The sequence below is a fragment of the Ascaphus truei genome, chromosome 1 (assembly GCF_040206685.1).
Source record: "Ascaphus truei isolate aAscTru1 chromosome 1, aAscTru1.hap1, whole genome shotgun sequence".
Lineage (NCBI taxonomy): Eukaryota > Metazoa > Chordata > Amphibia > Anura > Ascaphidae > Ascaphus > Ascaphus truei.
This window is the reverse complement of record NC_134483.1, coordinates 222663197-222684683: the sequence shown is the minus strand read 5'-3', so window position 1 is coordinate 222684683 and position 21487 is coordinate 222663197. Positions and strand designations below refer to the sequence as shown.

The 21487-nt window shown below is 37.9% G+C and overlaps 1 long non-coding RNA gene across 1 annotated transcript in view; it reads left to right on the top strand.

Annotated features, from left to right (window-relative positions):
- Nucleotides 1–21487, top strand: part of LOC142470473 (uncharacterized) — a 243092-nt gene that overhangs the window by 185581 nt on the left and 36024 nt on the right. The window contains exon 4 of the long non-coding RNA XR_012789270.1: nt 3720–3833. This is a non-coding gene — a long non-coding RNA (uncharacterized LOC142470473). The remainder of the gene's footprint in view (nt 1–3719; nt 3834–21487) is intronic.

Genomic DNA, 21487 nt, shown 5'->3' with positions numbered 1-21487 from the left:
CACATCCAACTGGAGATTCTCGCCTTGCTAACAATGTTAAGACAATTGGTATTAAACAGGACTCACATGGACTGACAGAATTAAAAAACAAATGTCCTCTTTTTATTTCACAATTTAGTAAACAAAGTGGAAAAGTAAACTCTATAATTTCAAAACATTGGTATGTCTTATCCATGGACCCTGTCCTTAAAAAATATGTGGATTCTGGTCCTACTTTTGTATATCGTAGAGCGAGAACAATTGGATCTCATGTTTCACCAAGTGAACTCAAATCTTCTGGTCTCAAAAAACCTTTTATCACTAGGGGTTCCTTCAAATGTAGCTCTTGTAGTGCATGTAAACACATGAAGCCTGCCAAAAGTTTTTTTCCAGTTTGCCTTGCCACCGCCACATGGTGTGAATATATTACCAAATAAGGAATTTAAGATTAACAGTTTTATAAATTGTAAAAGTCAATTTGTGATTTATCTAATAACATGTGGTTGTGGCAAGAGGTATGTGGGGAGGACGACTAGAGCCCTTAAGGTCAGGATGTTAGAGCATTTAAGGCTCATAAAATTGAGAGACACTAATCATCCAGTCTCAAAACATTTCACTGAATGTGGTCAGGGAGGAATTAATAATTTTTCCTTTTTGGGGATTGAATCAGTTATTTCTAAATCTAGAGGAGGTGATCATATCAACCTTCTGGACCGTAGGGAGGCGTATTGGATCTTCACTCTCCAAACGCGCTTCCCTATGGGCTTGAACATTGACTGGCAACTAACACATTTTTTGTAAACATTTTTGTGATAGACGTATTATGGTGTAATTAGTTGGTAATACAGATTAAATAAGACAATTGTCATTATATTGGACATTATATTCTTATCATTATAACCTTTGAACCTATGCCTTATCATGCAAATATTATGCTAATATGTAAGCTTAAATTGTTCTTTGATGTATCTTGTGGATAATACTTCATATTTTATAATGGTTGTATTTCCCTGGTTCCTATGATTTAGGTACACAATCTGTGTTATGCAGTATGTATGTGTAATATGTCTTTAAATTTACTTTTCTTGCACATTTTTTTAATCATGTCTAGAGGTTTGTATTTTTAACTTTTTTTTGTATATAACTTAGTTGCAACACAGCTAGTTTTTTAATCCACCTTGTTCATGTTTTTCCTTGATATAATTGTACCCTTTATTAAGCATTAGTTTAGTTTAATATAGCTTTATTTTGTTTAAATATGCTTGTCCAGTTAGCAGCAATGTATTTTGTTCTGCTGGAATGGTCAATAAAGCTTTGTTATTGTGTTCCTATGTTTGCCCACATCCAAAATGGCCACACTGCCTTTGGTACTTCCTTTTGCCCTTAGATCGGCACTGAGTCGCTCTGTTATGACGTCATCAGGTTCTGATTTTTGGCGCGAAATGGCCCACAGGTAAGAGGGTATATAATGGATGTTATCACATTGTGTTTTATCCTTGAAAAAGAACGCTGCGACGTTCGAAATGCATTGGATGGGTCTTTTGCCACATTAAAGTGCCCTTTTAATTATTTTTTTGTCCTGGTTTCTTCCTGCTCCGTTTGTGCTGGTGCGCTTTTTGGTCTCCGTTTTCCCTGTATTGCATTGAGTAGCTGCACAGCCTGCCTGCCTGCCCTACCAGGATGTGAGTATTTGCATATTTTTCAGGGGAACCTGCCAATGAGACTGATGGTGAGTGGGTTGCACCACACACCACCTGTCTTCAGGAGGATAGTACCCATTATATGACACAATAGGTACTATATCAATGGTTAGTACCCTGGTACAGTGGTCTGGCTTATTATCATTTTGAGATATACCTGCATTTGAGCGCTTCAGCTATTTTCCATATTTAAGTTTCTGGAGGGAGCTCGCAATTCCTATCTTGCCTCCTTGAGGTGGCTCGGAAATAAATGTGAGTTGTGAGAAGTGGTTTAGCCTGTTGCACTTTTTGGAGCTATTAGAATTCAGCTAGTTGGAAAAAAAATGTGTTTGGTCATTGTGCTCATATTTGCACAGCTGGACGGAAACTGCTTCTGCAAAAAGTCTTTCCTGCACGGTTTGGACCTGCATGAAGGGCTTACAGAATAGGAAAGCAATCAAATGTGATCGGAAAGGGCTCTTTTGACACGAATTGACACAAATCGTAGCTCCTAGAATATCCCATAGTAAGTCTATCAGAAAAAGCTGCAAGGAATAATCTAAATAATTAAAAACTGTTTCTTGGAGAAAAAAAAACTATTTGTAATACGTTGGGCAATCACATCAAACATAACCTCCTTGTGATTAAGACGGCGTCCGTCTTGTGTGGAGAAGATTTGTTTAGCTGCACACCCAACTGCATAGTAAAGAATTAGCAGTGTTCCCTCACACTGAGCTGGCAATGAGAGAGCAAACGGACCGGTTAAAAACCTGCATCCTTATGTAATATTGATGCTTAGTTTTTTGGAACAATACCCGGAGAGCAAATCATAAGTACACCTTCTGCTTGGCCCACATTCCAAGGTTATTTCATAGTGGCTGCAGCTGGAGTGTACCGGCACTCATCATACTGTGTACAGCAGCAGCAAATCAATTGATCAGATGGAACTAGCTTACCAGTATAAGACAACCCGCAGAGACTGTATTTAGAGGGGAGCATATATATATATATATATATATTATTTTTGCAGACCATCCTAAACGGATTATCTTTGGGGACACATCTAAAAACAACAAAGCTTACTGAACTGCAGCTAATGGAAAATGACACTCTAAGGTCCAGATACATTAAGCTCCGTTAAATCAGTGCAAATAACAGGTTACATTATTTTCTCTGAGTTTAATGGGTATTCACCAAGCTAATTATATGCAAAATCAATGGCCAACATTTAACTCCTATTTGTACATATCATTAATAATTTACCACTGCTTTGCAGCACACCTTCCCCTTAACTCACATTCTAGTGTATCATAGTGTTTGTGTATTTATATAGGATTACTTTTTGATTAAAATGTTTTTTTAGAGGTACTGTACAGATAGTAAAAATGTTGTTGTAAGAACTATAGACATTCCATTACACTTCTTTTAATTTGGAGTAAGGGAATTTATTTTAAGGCGTTTAATCTTTTTAAAATCTATTTCTAGTGCAGCCTGAGATTTTGGGCTACCACCAATTTTTATCAACTTCCCTAGTCTGGAGTTAGGTACAGTAAATAGTGATTATGTATATAATGTAATGGCCCCAATATAAATAGTCCAAATAAGACTATGCAACCTGGAATATGTGCTAAAAAATACATTATATAAACATGTTACCACATTAACCTTTTAGTAGCCTAGTTGGGCAGCTAGGCATGGTAACCCCATTTTTAGCTGGGCACTAATGTCTACTAAGGCATTAACACTGCCCCTTGTTAAAACGTGCCTATGGGGACATCATGTTACTTAGTGTTAGAGATGTTTGTGTACGGACTGTATTAACCCCTTACTAAACTTTAGGTGCTGTATAGCTTTGGGTTTATTATGCCTAGCTGGCAATGTGGGCTAATAAGGACTTAATAGGGTAAAATATTGTTTAAAAAATGTCATTAGATTTAGTTATTGTAGGATGATTTTGTTTAACGTTCACCCCCTGATGCCACAATAACCTGAAAGCATTAGATGCATTACATCATTTTGCGGCTAACGTTTACTGTAATAATTCTTATTGCATTACCCTAGGGTTGAAAAGTCTGCTATTTGAATGCAGAGTTGCTTTGCGTTAATGGAGGAAATTGCAAATATTGACCACCATGGAACTCCTTCATTATCACCAAACGCTCCCATGCAAATTAGGTAATTAATGCACAGCTATCATACATATACAATTCTTAGTAAATTGGTCAGTAAATCAGCTAAAAAAAATAACATGTACTGTATTAATAATTCCTAATGAATCTATGCCCTTGTTTTTTTTATGCATCACAATCTTTTATTCAGCTTTCTACACATTATAATTTAAAGAAGAAACTGAATATAGCATATTATTTATTTATTTATAAAATATTTTACCAGGAAGTAATACATTGAGAGTTACCTCTCGTTTTCAAGTATGTCCTGGGCACAGAGTTAAGACAAATAATACATGGTTACAAATACAGTTACATAAATGAACAGGGTATACATTATATACAAGACATTGCATGTACAGTTAAAGATAATTTATATTATGGGCATATGAAACAGTTACAGACCAGATTAAAATGTGTGACAGCCTTAGATTTGAAAGAACTTAAACTGGTGGTGGATGTGAGAGTCTCTGGTAGGTTGTTCCAGTTTTGGGGTGCACGGTAAGAGAAGGGGGAGCGGCCGGATACTTTGTTGAGCTTTGGGACCATGTACAGTCTTTTGGAGTTTGATCTCAGATGATAGGTGCTGCATGTGGTAGGGGTGAGGAGCTTGTTCAGATTTGAGCATTTCGCAGTGATGTGTGTTATAGTTGCATTGGAGAACAAAACGACAAATTGAATTGTAGAGGGTGTCAAGTTTGCTAAGGTGGATTTGAGGTGCCGAGCCATATACTATGTCTCCATAGTCAACAATTGGCATTAGCATCTGCTGTGCGATAGCTTTCTGACCAGGAGACTTAGGGAGGATTTGTTCCTGTAAAGTATCCCTAGTTTGGCATAGGTCTAGGTTGTCAGGGTATCAATGTGCAACCCGAATGTTAAGTGGGAGTCAAACCATATGCCCAGGTATTTAAAACTAGTGACAGGGGTTAGGGTGGTGTTAGCGTTGATTCTAAACTGGAGCTCAGTCGCTGGAAGCTTTAAAAAAAATTGCTGAATCTTTGCTGAATAGAACATATACATTTTAGCTTGTTGGCATATGTGCTTAAAAATGCTTTGGAAGTATAATTGTATGCCTTATTTGGATTGCTTTGCTCTAAAGATAAATCTGTGAAACCTGGGACATTGCCCTGTATTGTACAAACTCTATTAGGAAACAACCTTCTGCTTGATTCAATTTAGGAGTTTTAGTTTTTATATTATGTAAATAAATGTTAAGATTTCATGTAGGTGTGCATCTAAGTGACTTCTTTTTTAACCTTTATGCTCTTCATCATTTTTTCTGTATGAGCTACACAACACTAAATCTGAAAGTGCATTGTCAAAACTATTACGTATTAGTGAGCCTTCCAACTCGTTCATTAAAATTGTATAATGCTTTTCATAGCCATTAGTGCATTTGAGGCCTATGTGTGTTAGATGGATTCGCATATGACCATGGGGGAACTAGAAAAGCTGCTTTGTTTTCTCATTAAGGCACCATTGTGAATCATGGTAAAATCACTTTAAAATACCTTTATAAAAGCGTGCCTTTTAAAGAAAAAACATAATTATTCATCAGAAAAAAATTGATTATGCAATGAAAACTGTTTTTTTTAATTGATTTGTTTTTAGGCTACTGTATGACAATAAAAAAAAAGCAGAGCAATAAATAATGTAGAGCAAAATATGATGCAAATGTACTATTGAGTTTGAGTTGCTGTGCCAATAAATTTGCTGTTGGAGTGCATGCATCTTTGTAAGCAGTTTTACCACTACCACTGGTGTTTCCCTAGAGATCAAATGATGGGTTTAGTTTTGCAGGAAGCAGTATTAAGTGCATGAGCACAGATTTTTCAGCACTGCTTAAAAAAATATATATATAACGTCATACAGTATATAAGAAATATATATCCTGATACTTACTGTATAAGGAAAGTTAATTATACAGATGTGTAGCTAAAGTGTTTCAAAAGTTACACTACAAAATCAGAAAGCTTTATCAAGAGAAACCTTCTGCCGTGGATTTTCAATTAGAAAGGGTACAGAGGACATGGTCTGGCAAAAGACCGTAACCGCATGTAGTTCTATATGCAGTCACGCTACATATTAATATTTATTTAATTGTGTGTGTCCATCACTCAAAATGATAGTGTTGGAATATACTTTATTGAGTATTTTACAGTTTGGTCTTTACAGTATTTCCATCTATAAGTCAAATTGTATCTTTAACAGTTTGAAAGCTATGGGAGACGAAAGCTAACAATATGTTAACACTAGACCACCGATAACTGCACTCAAAGTGTAATATGTAGTAGTAACCGTATTAGTCAGGGTATACAATATCCCACTGTAGGAGTTAATTAACCCCCTCAAATTGACACATTAGAGTGAGTATTGTTCTCACATATGCACAAAAATAATAAAATGTTATTTCAATAAATCACAACAACGTTTAAAAATATATAAATAACAAAAATGGTTTAAAATGAATTTGACATTTGCTGTCGCTAGGTGAAAAATGTATGCAGCAAAAGTTTCCTTGAAAACAGATTGATGTCTTTTAATGTTTCAAAAATGTCAATTTTGTTTGTTGGACAGAATGAAAGGCCTTTGGCCAAGACTTGAAGATGGTTGGAATCAAGGATCTTTTTGGAGAGGTTGACTATTTGCTTTGTTGTTTGGGGGTCTTTTTCTTTTTTTGTGGATGGTTATTTTGGGTCTGTTCTTTGTAACCCCAAAACCTTCTGTCTCTTAGACCTACCCTTGCCCCTTCTTGTCTTTCTCTTTCTTGATTCGCGTCAAGGCTTGTATGCCCTAAAAAAGTGGACGTAGCTAGGGTTGCTCCAAGTAGCTTTCACTATGGGTTGGATATTTAGTGTCAGCAACATAAGTGTACTAGTATGCTCATCAAACTAATATCATTAGGAACTGCAAGCTGTACTCATTAACAGTGCTATCAATTGTTGTAGCACTTGTCTGTATAGATGTTACTTAAGATATTTATATAAAATGATGCCACACTCATACCTTGTGAGGTTTTTTGCATTATTCGAGTATTAAGACCTGGGTGATATCTTGGATAATATAATATCTTGAGTTAACGTTATAGCATAGACTGGACTCATAACCCAGTTAGCTATGCTCACCTCGTGCCGCCTACTTGGGTCATTTTAAACCAGTTTTTTATGTATATATTTTTAAACGTTGTTGTTGTGATTTATTGTAATAAAATTGTATTATTTTTGTGCACATGTGAGAACAATACTCACTCTGATATGTCCATTTGAGGGGGTTAATTAACTCCTACATTGGGATATTGTATACCCTGACTAATACCGTTACTACATATTACACTGAGTGCAGTTATCGGGGTTCTAGTGTTAACATATTGTTAACTTTCGTCTCCAATACATGTTTATACCCCAGTGCACCTTTGTATTTGGAGAGCGTTGTTTCATTCTCTAAGTTGGTTACAGTTTAAAAGCTATAATGACCTTTTATAAACTGAACATTAGTTTAGTTATAAGTGTTTATAAGGGTTATGAATAAATATGGGGAAGCCATCTAAAATATAATAAGTAATGTGCAGTAATGTCCTGAGGGTTTACGCTGAAGAAGACGAAGAGCAAAAAACTACATATGTATTATATACTGTACATGTTTAATATAATATAATGTTCAGAGAAAAAAAGAACCCCTTAAATTTTTCGGGATATCTTGCAGAAAAATCACTAAATTTTCATGAAAATTTGAGCAATTATAGTTCTGTTACAGTGCTTTTAAATTTGTTTGATAATCTAATAAATATTGTTTGGAGTTGGTGATGGTGTGATGACTTCATCAAGTGCATAATTACAAAGTGGGGTTTAGGAAAGAAGATAAGCACGTTATACTGTAAAGTGCTTGAGACAGAGCAAATGCAGATCACTTGCCTAACATTTTTCCTGATAAAGGATGGTTGCTAGGAGTACTGAAAAAATGAATTAGTAAAACAACGTATCATTCAAGAGTGGGAGCTGCTGGATCAATGCATTATTGGTTGTGCACTCAAACAGTGGCGTTCTCTTCCTTGGGCATGTATTTAAGCAGAAGGAGGACATTTTGAACACACACTTTGAACCAAACTTTGAACTCAAAATTTATAGTAACCTAAGGCCCGGATACATCAAACTGCGGTAAGCAAAAAATGTGGTATTATCACAAAAAATGCTTTTTTGTTATAGTGCAATACATCAACATTGCACAGCCTCAACACCCTCCCCACGGCAACAACCTCCTTGATCCACCCCACTTACACCCAACCACCCAAACAAACATACCCCCTCCTCTAGAGTAATTCCCAATATCCCTAGTAGCCTGGCTAATAGTTATTTTGGCTATTAAACAAATATAAGTGTAAAAAAAACAGTAAAACATTAAAAATAATTTAAAAAGAATTTTAACCATAAAACTATTTATTGTAATTGTGGCTACCTAGGCACTCTCAATGGGGGCCTAGATAGCCACATTGGCAATCAATGATAACCTATAATTTTCAAAAAATGCTACATTTACAATATTAAAAGACATTACTTACCCTTCTTCATTACCTAACCGCAAAGCTAATGAAGGTGTTAACCCTTCCCGCCACCCCACAGAAGGCCTAATCCTTTAATTTCTGCACAGGACAGGTATTCGGGGTATTGTCAAAAATAAAAATCAATGCATGAATTACATAACATTACCTGACAGTGTTTTGTGTCCAAACACAGTTTTGTAATCGGCCCGCTAAACCAGCAAAATATGAATGAACACAAAAATTAAACAATGACTACAATATAAAAAACACTAACAATTTGGAAATAGTCACATGTGCGTTCGGAAGGTATAGAAGTCCTTCCAACTCTTTTCCTCAGAGCTGGTACTACGATGTAGACACTTCTGCTGTAGAGGTGCTGCCCGGTGTTTTGCTTTGATCTGAGGGGTCCCAGCATTCCCCGCTTGCAGATCCATCCTCTGGTTGCAGCGTGGAGTCGAGAGGTTGTGATGTCAGAATGTCGGCATGGTAAGACCATCCAGGCTTGCCGCATCACCCTACGCGTTGCGTAGGAATCTCCTCCGACTTCCCCAGGTGTAATAGACAGTTGACTCTATCCTACTAACAGCCTAAATTTAGCTGTACTAATTTCCATGGCAACCGTGCACCTCTTAAAACCACAACTCTTAAAAACACAACTTTTACACATATATACCTCCCTAAATAAACGTGTGTCTGTTAAATTGTGTGAATTGTTATGGGGGTACCCCAAAAATAAATTGTTTGCTTTTGTAAGGGAGCTAGGACCAGTTGTACAGTAAGTAATGGAACAACATAATGTTACAAGTTCCTTACTTTGAAAAACACTGGGAAGCACCTGGTCTTACAGTTTTCATTACACCGCAACAAGCCCTTTTCACACTGGCATGCTCTCATGATAAATGGACCATTTAGTTTAAGTCTGTAGATTTCAAATAATTGTGTAGACTGTGGGAATGTGTTGCTCTGTGATTTCTATGTTTTTTTTTAATGGGAATGATGGTTTATAAGCATGGGTGGTGCATCAGGATATTGTATATGAGCCTTGGTTTTTACTGAATTTGATGTCATTTTGGTACATGTTAAGAGTACAGATGACCACATTTTCCACCTAAATCCAATCGGACGCGGATTGACCAGTTCCTTTGAGCCGCGGAATTTCACGAATTAGTCTCAAAAAGGCAAATTCGAGTAAAAACCCATAATCGGATTTGAAAACCTGAAATATAATTTTTGCGTGGTGGTGGTATTTAGTAGAGATAAATTACATAAATAGGGAGTGTAGCAGGGCAATTTCCATGGTGGTGATAGGCTTGGTTGATGTTTTAGTGGAGACAAATGAATCAAAATTATTTTTAGCTGACCTGTTTCTGAAAGTGCAGTTACAGTATTGTATGTGGGGCATACAGTAGTATAATTAATCTGTAAGGTTAGGGTTGTAGTATTATAATACATTTCTATACTTCCATATATTTAGTTAATTAGCTATCTGGTGGGGCACTGGTGCTCATATGAATAGTTGATTACATGCATAGCAGTTAAAAAAAAATCTATGTACATTTAATAAAAGTTATAATAATGGCAAAATAAATACAAGCTCTTTCGGTTGCACAAAAGTGCTGAGACCTATGCTACTGTAGGTCAGGGTATTAATTTCAACATTTTCTAAGAACTTCTTGGAAATTTAGTGTGGATAGTACCCAAACAAATAATTCTGCTAATATACAATAGATGCACTATTTAGGTAGAGCACCATAAGTCTACAGCAGATGAAACAGTAAAAGAGCAAGGTGGGTCTAGTAGTTAGTTAAACCAAATTGTTATTTTGCAAGTTTGCAAATAGGCTGGATTAGTAAGACATTTTTATCATCCAATCAGTGGGTTCTGATAGCGATGCTATTTTAGTGGAGTTTGAAGCTTGTTGTACTTTTTGAAACAACTCAGCAGTATGTTGGAAGATTTAAATATGTGACCATGCATGGTGGTGTCCTCTCATGGTGGGAGAGGTGGTTCTATACAGGTGCGCCGACGAGTATTCTAAAACTTGCCTTAAACTTGCCTTGGAAAATCTGGGGCTATTTCCAACAAGATCCAGGTACATGCTGGGTACATCCTGGGTACATGCTGCTACATTTCAGTGACATTTTTGCAGAGACTAATGGCCCATCAGATTAACACATCAGGGGTCTGCCAGGGACCCCCACTGTTAATCCGATGGGCCATTAGTCTGTCTACAGAAATGTCACTGAAATCTTGCAGCATGTACCCAGGATGTACCAAGGATGTACCTGGGTCTTGTTGGTGATTGCCCCAGATTTGTTTTAGAATACTCGTCGGCACTACAGTGGGTCACACTTTGTGGCAGAGTTTGGTGCTTTCCTCTCAAGTAGGTAGATGCAGTGCTAATACTCCATGGTGAACTGTAAGGCAAGGTGTAAAAATGGGTGAACCTGTCAAAATCTGATCCACGTGCTGAAGTTGGCGAATTGAGCACTAAAATCTCTCTCTATCTCTATCGCTCACATGTGTATGTAATCCAGAAATGATCATATCTCACAGGTATCTCAGGTGTTCACAAGGAACATTGAACTGGCAACTAGGAAGTGGAAGTCATTTGCTTTTAAAGGAAGCCAGTGGGACAGGGATACAGGTGTGGGCAGTGAGCAGCTCAAAGTATGCTGTGACAGTAAACCCTATTCAGCAGCTTTTTTAGTGCAAAATACTAGAGCTTCAACACAGAATAGTGTGTCTGTCATTTGTGTATTTGTTCTGTTTTCTGTGTGTGTTTGGTTTCGGTTACTGTCCTGTTGTTTGGGTTTGTTTTCTATGACTCCCCTGCCCCCTCAGACTCTCTGACTCAGTGCCCCATCTGACTCTGACTCTGTGACCCCCTCTGACTCTGACACCGTGAACCCTCTGACTCTGACTCAATACCCCCCTCTGACTCTGGAAGGAACTCTCCGATCCATTGTGAATTCGACATTTTGGTGAAAATATCACCCATATCTAGCGTAGTGTCTTCTCATGGAATATTCTTTAAGCTATTTCAATTGACCCACCTAAGAAGTATGGCTAGTGACTGGTATACACATTTGTTGGAATGCTACATATACGTGTTGGTGGCAAGGTCTTCTTAATTTATGTATACTATAAAGAATAAAATGTTGTAGCCATTTTCACCTCCAATTGTGTTTTTGTGTTTTGTGTAAAGGAATACAACAGTGGAAGGTATGGGGAGTGGTATGGTCACAAGGCTATGGGGCAAATGAGGATTCCACCAGTTAAGTTACTGCATTATTAGTTACTGTATGTAATTAGCTGCTTCTCACTGTTGAAAATGTGTTCTGTAAAGAGGAAACAAAGCACAACAATGCTCGCAAAAAATTGTATTTACTGTATGTTCCCAATCACATAACAACATTCATACACACACACACACACACACACACACATGCACGCACACACATTCCCTGTCTGCTATTTTGTATTCTTGGTAATATTTCTATTTGTCCCTGTAAAAAAAGAAAAAAAAAGAAGAATAGTGGTACAGTATGTGCCCTCTGTACCATCACACTTTGCCCATATTCTCTGTTTTTGATTATCATACTTTCTCCTGTAAGGCTCTAAGGCCTATTTTTCAAAGCTAGTAAATAGTTATTGTATCCTTCAGTGTGGATAATTCTATGATAACACCCCTATTCAAGGGTGTTTGTGGTTATTTATTATACCTTTACTTATGACTACCAGTCAGTAGATTGAACTGTATGTTAAATAGCTAATCAACCATGTCACGAGGTGTGAGCATAACATTTAAATCTTTATAAAACATTCTTCAGAATTGTATTTTGTCAGCATGCCATGTAATCTATTTCACGTAAAAACTCTGATCTGATGTATAATCTAAAACTCGCCAAAAAGTAAATTGTCAATGGTAAGTTTTTATCTCAGTAAATATATCTACTGTATCTATATATAAGTCCCAGTTGTAAATTGCAAGCGCATACGTTTTAGGATCAATTGCCAATTACCTTTGCAAAAAAGCTGACTCTGCCCCCATTGTATCATTTTATTTTAGTAGCTATTCATAAAGATATCCCTTTCAATAGTTTTTCAATTTGGAATAATAAATACAGTATATAGCATGCTAAAAGACTTCAATAATAGAGGCTGTAAATGAAAAGCTTTTCAAATAAATTACAAAGCACTTGTGCTTGTGTTCTCCTCTGTTACATTTCAACTGAAAGTAATCATGCCATTTTATAAACATAAGAATAATCACACTGCCTGACTGCATAAACGCTATTAGTTTTACAGTGAATTTGAGTAAAATTCAGATTAATTTCCTTGTTGGGTTAATACGGTATATCAATTTAATAAGGGCATACAGTGGCTTAGGCAACAGTAGTTATATAAAGAATACACTGTAAATTAGAAAATAATGCCATCAATGATTAAAAAAAATAATTGTCTAAGTCTTATTTTTTCAAGATTTAAATTTTTAAGAAATAAAAAACCATTGGCAATGTGCCTGGGTGCATTTGTGTATATAATATGTATATATTTATATAAAAAAAGATGCACTTCAGCACTAGTATGTTCTCACAACCCAGGGGGAGCATAAAGGAAAAAACAACGAAAAACACAAACTAAGTGCAGACTGTATACTTCAATATAACAGTATGTGAGGAAACTTGGCTCTTCTGTAAAGCCTACTCACAGGATGGCAGATAAATAAGGGCAATAACTGGATCTGTTGAATCTGTGATGTCGTCTGGATAGACAGACCACTCTCACACATATGCATCAGGTAGATAGGAACATGGAAGAATAAAAAGTATCTCCATGGTGCAGATCAGTATAAAAAGGATAACTTTATGGTGTAGTTTAAAAATGTGCACTTACAATAGCAAAGACAATATCAAGCATTTACCACTTATACCAAGTGACTCAGGAGTTTCTGGATGTGGCCACCGCTCACCGCACCGCAGCTGCTTGTCCTCTCCACGCAGCAGTGATACTGGAATTGCCTCCAGGAACAGGCGTGACCGCCACACCTCCAAGGTATCCCCTCTGTGCCCCGAGAAGGCAGGCTTGATCACCGCGCTGCTGTATCTGTCCCCTGGATGCCGGGTGAATCACCTCCAGTCTGATTTTCGTGGCGATCCGTCACTTCCGGTTTGTGCGGGGCTCCGTTGCGTCACTTCCGACACTGCAGTTTGACAGGCGGCTGGCAGGGCCAATCAACACGTATCCTGGGCGGGTCCTCTCAACGCGTTTCGCCCAATAGGACAATAGGCTTCGTCAGGAGTATAGGACCCCCCTCCCCTCTCTGCCCTTTTATATTAGAGTCAATTATTAATTAACCCCTGAAATGCCTAACGGAGTATTCGGACCATCATATAGGTTAATGGTTTCAGCTGTGCATTGGGAGACTATTAATTAAATGTTTAAATGCATATAATACATTAAATGCATTTTAAAATTGGTTAAAAATATATGTAGATTAATATGAATGGAAAAAGTGACATTTAGATTTGCCCAAAGGAAGATAGAATTATATGATGGTGTGAATGCCTCAAATTAGAACAATATACAGATTTGAATCGTTCACAAATTAAAAGATTATTATATAAAAGAATTAAAAACCCTTTACCAACTTTGAAAAAAAAAAAATATATATGCACCCCAGCAAACAATGGTGATATCAATCCCATAGGTGAGGCAATTATGAAATATATAGTTACAACAGAATAGCATACTGCTGCGACACACTTTATTCGAGCAAATACCCAGTATGTACCTGGCAGATACCTGGAATGTGCCGCTCCTCACCTCTGACAAGCCCCGTTGCATTTGCCTTCCCAGCCTGGGTTCATGCCTGGCTGATGGGCGGCTGATCTGTTAAATGATAATGATTAGGATTTAATAGGCTGCAATGCTTCGCGTGTCTACCAGATGGCATAAATTCATGAATTGTAATGCAGTATATATATCTATACTGTGCAGTATTGCAGCCAGCGGGAATAAAATGCTTCAATCCCTGCCTGGAAAATAACTCAATGCACTCGGGCAGAAAACAGTCACAAACCTCAATACACCCGGGTATACCCGAATTCGTGGGACTAGCCGAGCTCGAATAAAGTGTGTCGCCAGTGTATATTACAGCATAGCAGCAGGAGGATAACCCTCCATAAAATGATTTCTAACAATAAACACATGATAAAACATTAACGGTGTGCAGACAAAAAATGACGGCGCATTGATGACCTGCAGGAGAAGCGGGATACAAACGAGAAGTGGAGGAAAAGAGGCATTAAGACCAGATCATGATAACAATATAATATGAAGACCTCTATCTTAAAAAAGGCATGAAAGCCAGATTCAAAGCATTTTAACCAGACATTGGAGCACACTTAAAAATGACCCAATCTTGGGCAGTGTCATCCCAGATAGACCAGATATCATTTTTAGAAGGGCCACCAATCTCAAGAATAAACTTGCACCTAGTGCATTAAAAACAGAGAGTTTGAATCAAAAGGGTTGGCTGCAAAGTGGAAAAGTTTTTTTTGGGTGCAGCACCTGTAGGGCGTGTGAATTTAAATCCAGTAAAAAAAACGAATTCAGTTCAAATATCACGAATGAGATCTTCAAAATAGAGTCCTGTTTAACATGCAGAACAGATCATGTGATATACATCCTGGAATGCCCGTGCAAACTCCAATACATAGGCAAAACAGAGAGACCGGTGAGGACAAGGATATTAGAACATCTAAGCAGCATCAAGCGTAAATTAATTACGCACAGTGTCTCAAACCATTTTCTAGAGAAACACCAAGGTGACTCAAAGGGTTTAACATATATGCCAATAGAGAGTGTTAAACAACATTGGAGAGGGGGTGATAGAAACCTAGATCTGATCAAGAGAGAATCCATTTGGATACATAAATTAAAAACCCTCCACCCTAGAGGCCTGAATATGGAAATTGATATTGCTCATTTTTTAAGATAGAGGTCTTCATATTATATTGTTACCATGATCTGGCTTTCATGCCATTTTTAAGATAGAGGTCTTCATATTATATTGTTATCATGATCTGGTCTTAACGCGTAGAGGTCACGACAGGTCATCCTGCGCGTGTATGCTGGTAAGCTGAGACGGAGCCTGCAGGAGACAGCAGCGGTTTTATCCATCTCCGCGGTGCCGAGATCCGGATCCTGTGCAAACACCGCGAGTCTGCTGACTGTCTCAGTGTGAGTGTCCGTTTCCCCTTGCCAGTGCCCAACCCTATGGCGGTTTCTATACAAAGCTCTTGATAGGTTGTTTTCATGTTTGTTTTTTTCTTTCATGTTTTTTATATAAATTTTACTGTATTTGTATACTGTGCAGCTTAGGGTTTAGTCACCATTAGGTGTTTTCCTTGGTAGTACTTAGCCGTCCAGCTGCACAGCTGTTCTGAGGTGGGGTTGGATCCCCTCAGTTTTTGTGTATTTTTAATAAATTACCTTCCACTAATCCCTGGTGCGCATTTGTGCATTTTTCATAATCATGATCTGGTCTTAATGCCTCTTTTCGTCCATTTCTCGTTTGTATCCCGCTTCTCCTGCAGGTCATCAATGCACCGTCATTTTTTGTCTGCACACCGTTAATGTTTTATCATGTGTTTATTGTTAGAATTCACTTTATGGAGGGTTATCCTCCTGCTGCTATGCTGTAATATATGCTATTCTGTTGTAACTATATATTTCATAATTGCATCACCTATGGGATTGATATCACCATTGTTTGCTGGGGTGCATATATATATATATATATTTTTCAAAGTTGGTAAAGGGTTTTTAATTCTTTTATATAATAATCTTTTTAATTTGTGAACGATTCAAATCTGTATGTTGTTCTAATTTGAGGCATTCACACCATCATATAATTCTATCTTCCTTTGGGCAAATCTAAATGTCACTTTTTCCATTCGTATTAATCTATATATATTTTTAACCAATTTTAAAATGCATTTAATGTATTATATGCATTTAAACATTTAATTAATAGTCTCCCAATGCACAGCTGAAACCCTTAACCTATATGATGGTCCGAATACTTCGTTAGGCATTTCAGGGGTTAATTAGTAATTGACTCTAATATAAAAGGGTAGAGAGGGGAGGGGGGGTCCTATACTCCTGACGAAGCCTATTGTCCTATTGGGCGAAACGCGTTGAGAGGACCCGCCCAGGATACGTGTTGATTGGCCCTGCCAGCCGCCTGTCAAACTGCAGTGTCAGAAGTGACGCAACGGAGCCCCGCACAAACCGGAAGTGACGGATCGCCATGAAAATCAGACTGGAGGTGATTCACCTGGCATCCAGGGGACAGATACAGCAGCGCGGTGATCGAGCCTGCCTTCTCGGGGCACAGAGGGTATACCTTGGAGGTGTGGCGGTCACGCCTGTTCCTGGAGGCAATTCCAGTATCACTGCTGCGTGGAGAGGACAAGCAGCTGCGGTGCGGTGAGCGGTGGCCACATCCAGAAACTCCTGAGTCACTTGGTATAAGTGCTAAATGCTTGATATTGTCTTTGTTATTGTAAGTGCACATTTTTAAACTACACCATAAAGTAATCCTTTTTATACTGATCTGCACCATGGAGATTTCTTTTTATTCTTCCATGTTCCTATCTACCTGATGCATATGTGTGAGAGCTGTCCTGTCTATCCAGACGACATCACAGATTCAACAGATCCAGTTATTGCCCTTATTCATCTGCCATCCTGTGAATAGGCTTTACAGAAGAGCCAAGTTTCCTCACATACTGCTATATTGAAGTATACAGTCTGCACTTAGTTTGTGTTTTTCGTTGTTTTTTCCTTTATGCTCCCCCTGGGTTGTGAGAACATATATCGATCATCTGGGACCAGTGAAGACAGTCCCTTCCAGAGGGTTTGAGCAGGGGTTACAACCATTTATATACGGTTTTTCACTATTATCAGTCACTTATATATTTTATGTACTTAAGTTATTATAAGTATTTTTACACTTTATTAATTATTCACTTATAGATTGGTGAACACTAGTATTGTTTCAGCGCCTTCTTTACACTATCACCTTGTCACATCAGCACTAGTATAACACTATAATCTAAGACGTGCATTCTTAAGACATTATAAGGGCCTCATTCTGTAAGTGTGGATAAGGCACTTATCGACCACTTATCGGCCAAAATGCCTGTATCGCCGCGAAATGTTATGACCAAAATAAAATCGCCGATTGAGCGGTGATCAGCCACTTATCGACCATTTTCGGAATGATCAAAAACTCACGCGATTCTAGTAGCCGCGATTTGCCTATCGCCGCCTATCGTAGCCTATTGCAGCCCTAAAACGGCGATCTTCTCCACAATCGAATACGCCTCAAAATTTTGGCAGATTGGTGGGGAGATGCGTCGATGAGCTGCGATAAGTGGGGACTTAGAAAAAATCAGGCCCTTTTCCTGCCTCGGATTGATGCCGGTGGTCTCTGGAGGTGATAGCCATTAATACCAGTACCGGAGCCCCCCGACATGCATCCGATGCAGGAAAAATGCATTTACAGCAACTTCATTATCTTAGCGGCTAACTGCTCAGGCAATGAAGGGGTTAAACACCCGTGCCAGGCTTACTGTGGCTAGCGAGGGTTGGTGAAGGGGGAATTTGGCCCTTAGTGGCTGTTTAGGCATTGCGGGGGATTGCGGTGGGACTTAACCCCTTCATTACCTTAGCGGTTAATACTGCTAAGGTAATAAAGGGGTTAACCCAACCGCTACCCACCCGCAAGGTCTAGACACCCATCCTTAGGGCTAATACCCCCTTCACCAACCCGGGAGGCTTAAGTACCCACCCCGGACTGACTATACCCACCCTGTACCTATTGAGTAGTATAGTGGTACATCATACTCATATAATAATAATATGGGCATGATAAGCCTCTATAGCACTCAATGGGCACCCTAATTACAATACATTAATGCACCAGACACACAATAATAAAACATAACGCCAAAAAAACATACTTCACTAAATAAAAACAGTAGCCATCTAATCCAATGAATACAAGCAATAAGAACATCAACAATGAATTAATTAAACCATTAACCAATCAAAAAAATTAATTACTAAACCAACTAAAAATTAATAGTCACATTAACCAATCAAACCAATTAATTGCTAGAACATTAATGAATTAATTGAAACATTAAACTACAAAGAAATAAATTCAAACAATATCTGAAATAACCATTAAACTCATTAGCTAACATAATACAACATAAAGTAAAAACGAACAGCAATCGCAAACATTTGATTTCCATCAAGCAGGAAAAAAACAATCAATGACATCCACATAATAAACTGTAATTAATAAAAAACCAACAGCAATACCAAGCCAGAAATGCCCCCCAAATATTGTCATAATAATGTATTAATCTGTACCCTACAGTGGTACAGATGAATATATTATCAGTCAATGTGCCTCCCCCAAAAAATCAAAAAACACATCCAATGAAAAAACCTGTTAAAAAAGACATTTACAGTACAAACATTCAATATATTACTTACCATTAGAAGCGCTGGCCCTCCGACTCCCAGGGAAACAGGAAGCTCACGTACCTTGAAGGCCTCCAACAGCATCCGATGCCATCCGCCATGAAGATCCGGATCAGGTACCCAAATCTTCTTTTTTCTTTCTTTAATCACCTTCTTTTATCTTCATCTGTCACCATTTCTTGATCTTCTTTATCTTCTATCTTCATCTGTCAATCCAAAAAGCCCTATGGTAGATCCCAACCGATGTTGTCTCGTCGTCTTCTTGGGCTCAAATGAGGCGTCACGGCCTTAAATAGGGCTTGTGACGTCAAATTTAGCCTCCAAATGGTTAACAGCCACCTGATTGGCTGTTAAAACCATGTGCCGACTTTAATTTTTTTTTTTTTGAATGATGCCAGTCAATCAGAATGGCTGTGCTTCATTTGCGATAACACATTCCAATGTTTTCTTAGAATACATTTAATAGCTTCTGCCTGTCTGCTAAATGGGGTAATGAAGGAGGGACTGTCATTAGATCTAGTTTTTTTAGGTTTATGTCCTAACAAGGATTTTCTATCCATAGTTGAGACCTCTTTTTTAGATATATCTAAGTCCCTCCTACTATATCCCCTCTGCAGAAAGCATCTATACAAATCATTAACTTGAAGTTCATAATCATGATCATTTGAACAGTTACGACGTGCTCTGATAAACTGACTTTTAGGTATCCCCCTGAACATGGCTGGAGGATGACAGCTGCTAGGCCTTAGAATGTATTGCGCGAATTCGGTTTACGATAAAAGGTGGTCTGAATGTTAAGTGTATAAACATAAATCTAAATAGTTTATATGTTGTACGTGATAAGAGTGAGTGAAGAAGAGATTAAAATTATTAGTGTTAAGTGCTAAAATAAATTCATGCAGTGTAGTGGTGTCACCTTTCCAAATGAATAGAAGGTCATCAATATAACGCTTGTAAAATAAAATGTGCTCCCTAAACTTGTTCAGTTCTCCAAACACGTGGAATGATTCCCACCACCCCATGAAGAGGTTAGTGTAGGATGGGGCAAAACTAGTGCCCATTGCCATTCCACGTGTTTGGATATAGTGAACCCCATTAAACAGAAAAAAATTGTGCGCGTGAAGAAAGTGAATTGAATCTAAAATAAAAGTGATTTGTGCAGGTGATAAATCAGATCGATTGCGAAAATAGCCAGCAGCTGTCAATCCATGTTCATGGGATATGACAGTATATAAAGATGTGACATCAAGTGTCACCCACATCATATTGTGCTTCCATACAAAGCCATCAAGAGTAGTGAGTAGATCACCACTATCTCGAATGTAAGACGGCAATTGCTGCACCAAAGGTTGAAGAAAGTAATCCACATAGCGCAAGACACCATCTCCCAAAGAATCAATACTAGAAACAATTGGCCTCCCAGGTGGGGAGACCAATGTTTTATGAATCTTTGGGAGATGGTGAAACACTGCAGTGGTGGGTAAGGGTTTGTATGAGAAATCAATGTCATTGTCATTAAGAACTTCCAACATAGAACCTACATCCAATAGGTGCCTAAGTTCTCTTTGATATTTTTGGGTGGGGTCGGATGGTAGCACAGCATAGGAAGAGACATCTCCAAGTTGACGTAAAGCCTCCTTGAAATAGTCATCCCTATGCTGTACCAGCACCGCTCCACCCTTATCAGCATTCTTAATTACCAACAATTTGTTAGTTTTTAATTCTTTTAAGGCCTTAATTTCATCAGAGGTTAGATTGTTGTGTCGGTTATCATGGTATTGAGTATTAAATGTAAAACCTTTTTGCAACAATCTCAAATCTCTCTCCACTAAACTTTCGAAAGTGGAGAGAAATTTGCCTTTAATGAATGTAGGAAAAAACAGTGATTGCTTCTTAAGACCTGTATTACATCTACCCAAAAAATTACTGGGACCAAATTCAGATTCATGACAGCCCTCTATTTCTTCCAAATCCTGAATTAAACATTGTTCTCTGAATGAGAATATATTTGGTGATTGATCAGACAAAATTTCTAAGGATGTCATATCCGTAAAAGAAAATTCATCATTATTGACAGGTAATTCAAGAGTTGTAATAGAGGGCTGTACATTATTATAACTTTGTTTCTTATCATCAAAAAATTTTTTGTGAGTACACTTCCTAATAAACTTATTAAGATCAATCATAGTTTGAAAAAAGTCAAAATCTGTATCTGTGACAAACCCCATACCCTTAATCAGTAATGATAATTCAACGTCAGTGAGTGTCACATTAGAGATATTGATTACTCCACATTCATTCTCTAAAAATTCTTCTTCCTTTTGGTAGGTGCTCCTTTGCCTTGACTTTTTTGTTTTTTTGCCGCGTCTTGTCCTTTTGAGTTTTTTGGCACAGAGGGTTGACCAGAAGACTCAGAAGAATTATTTGGGCGAGGTTTGTATTCTGTACTGTAGCTCTCTCTCTTTGTTTTCTTTCCCAAAAGGGGCGTTGCTCTTTGGGAGCCTCCGTATCGGATTGAGAATTATCCTCTTCATGTGTGGTAAAGAAAGAGA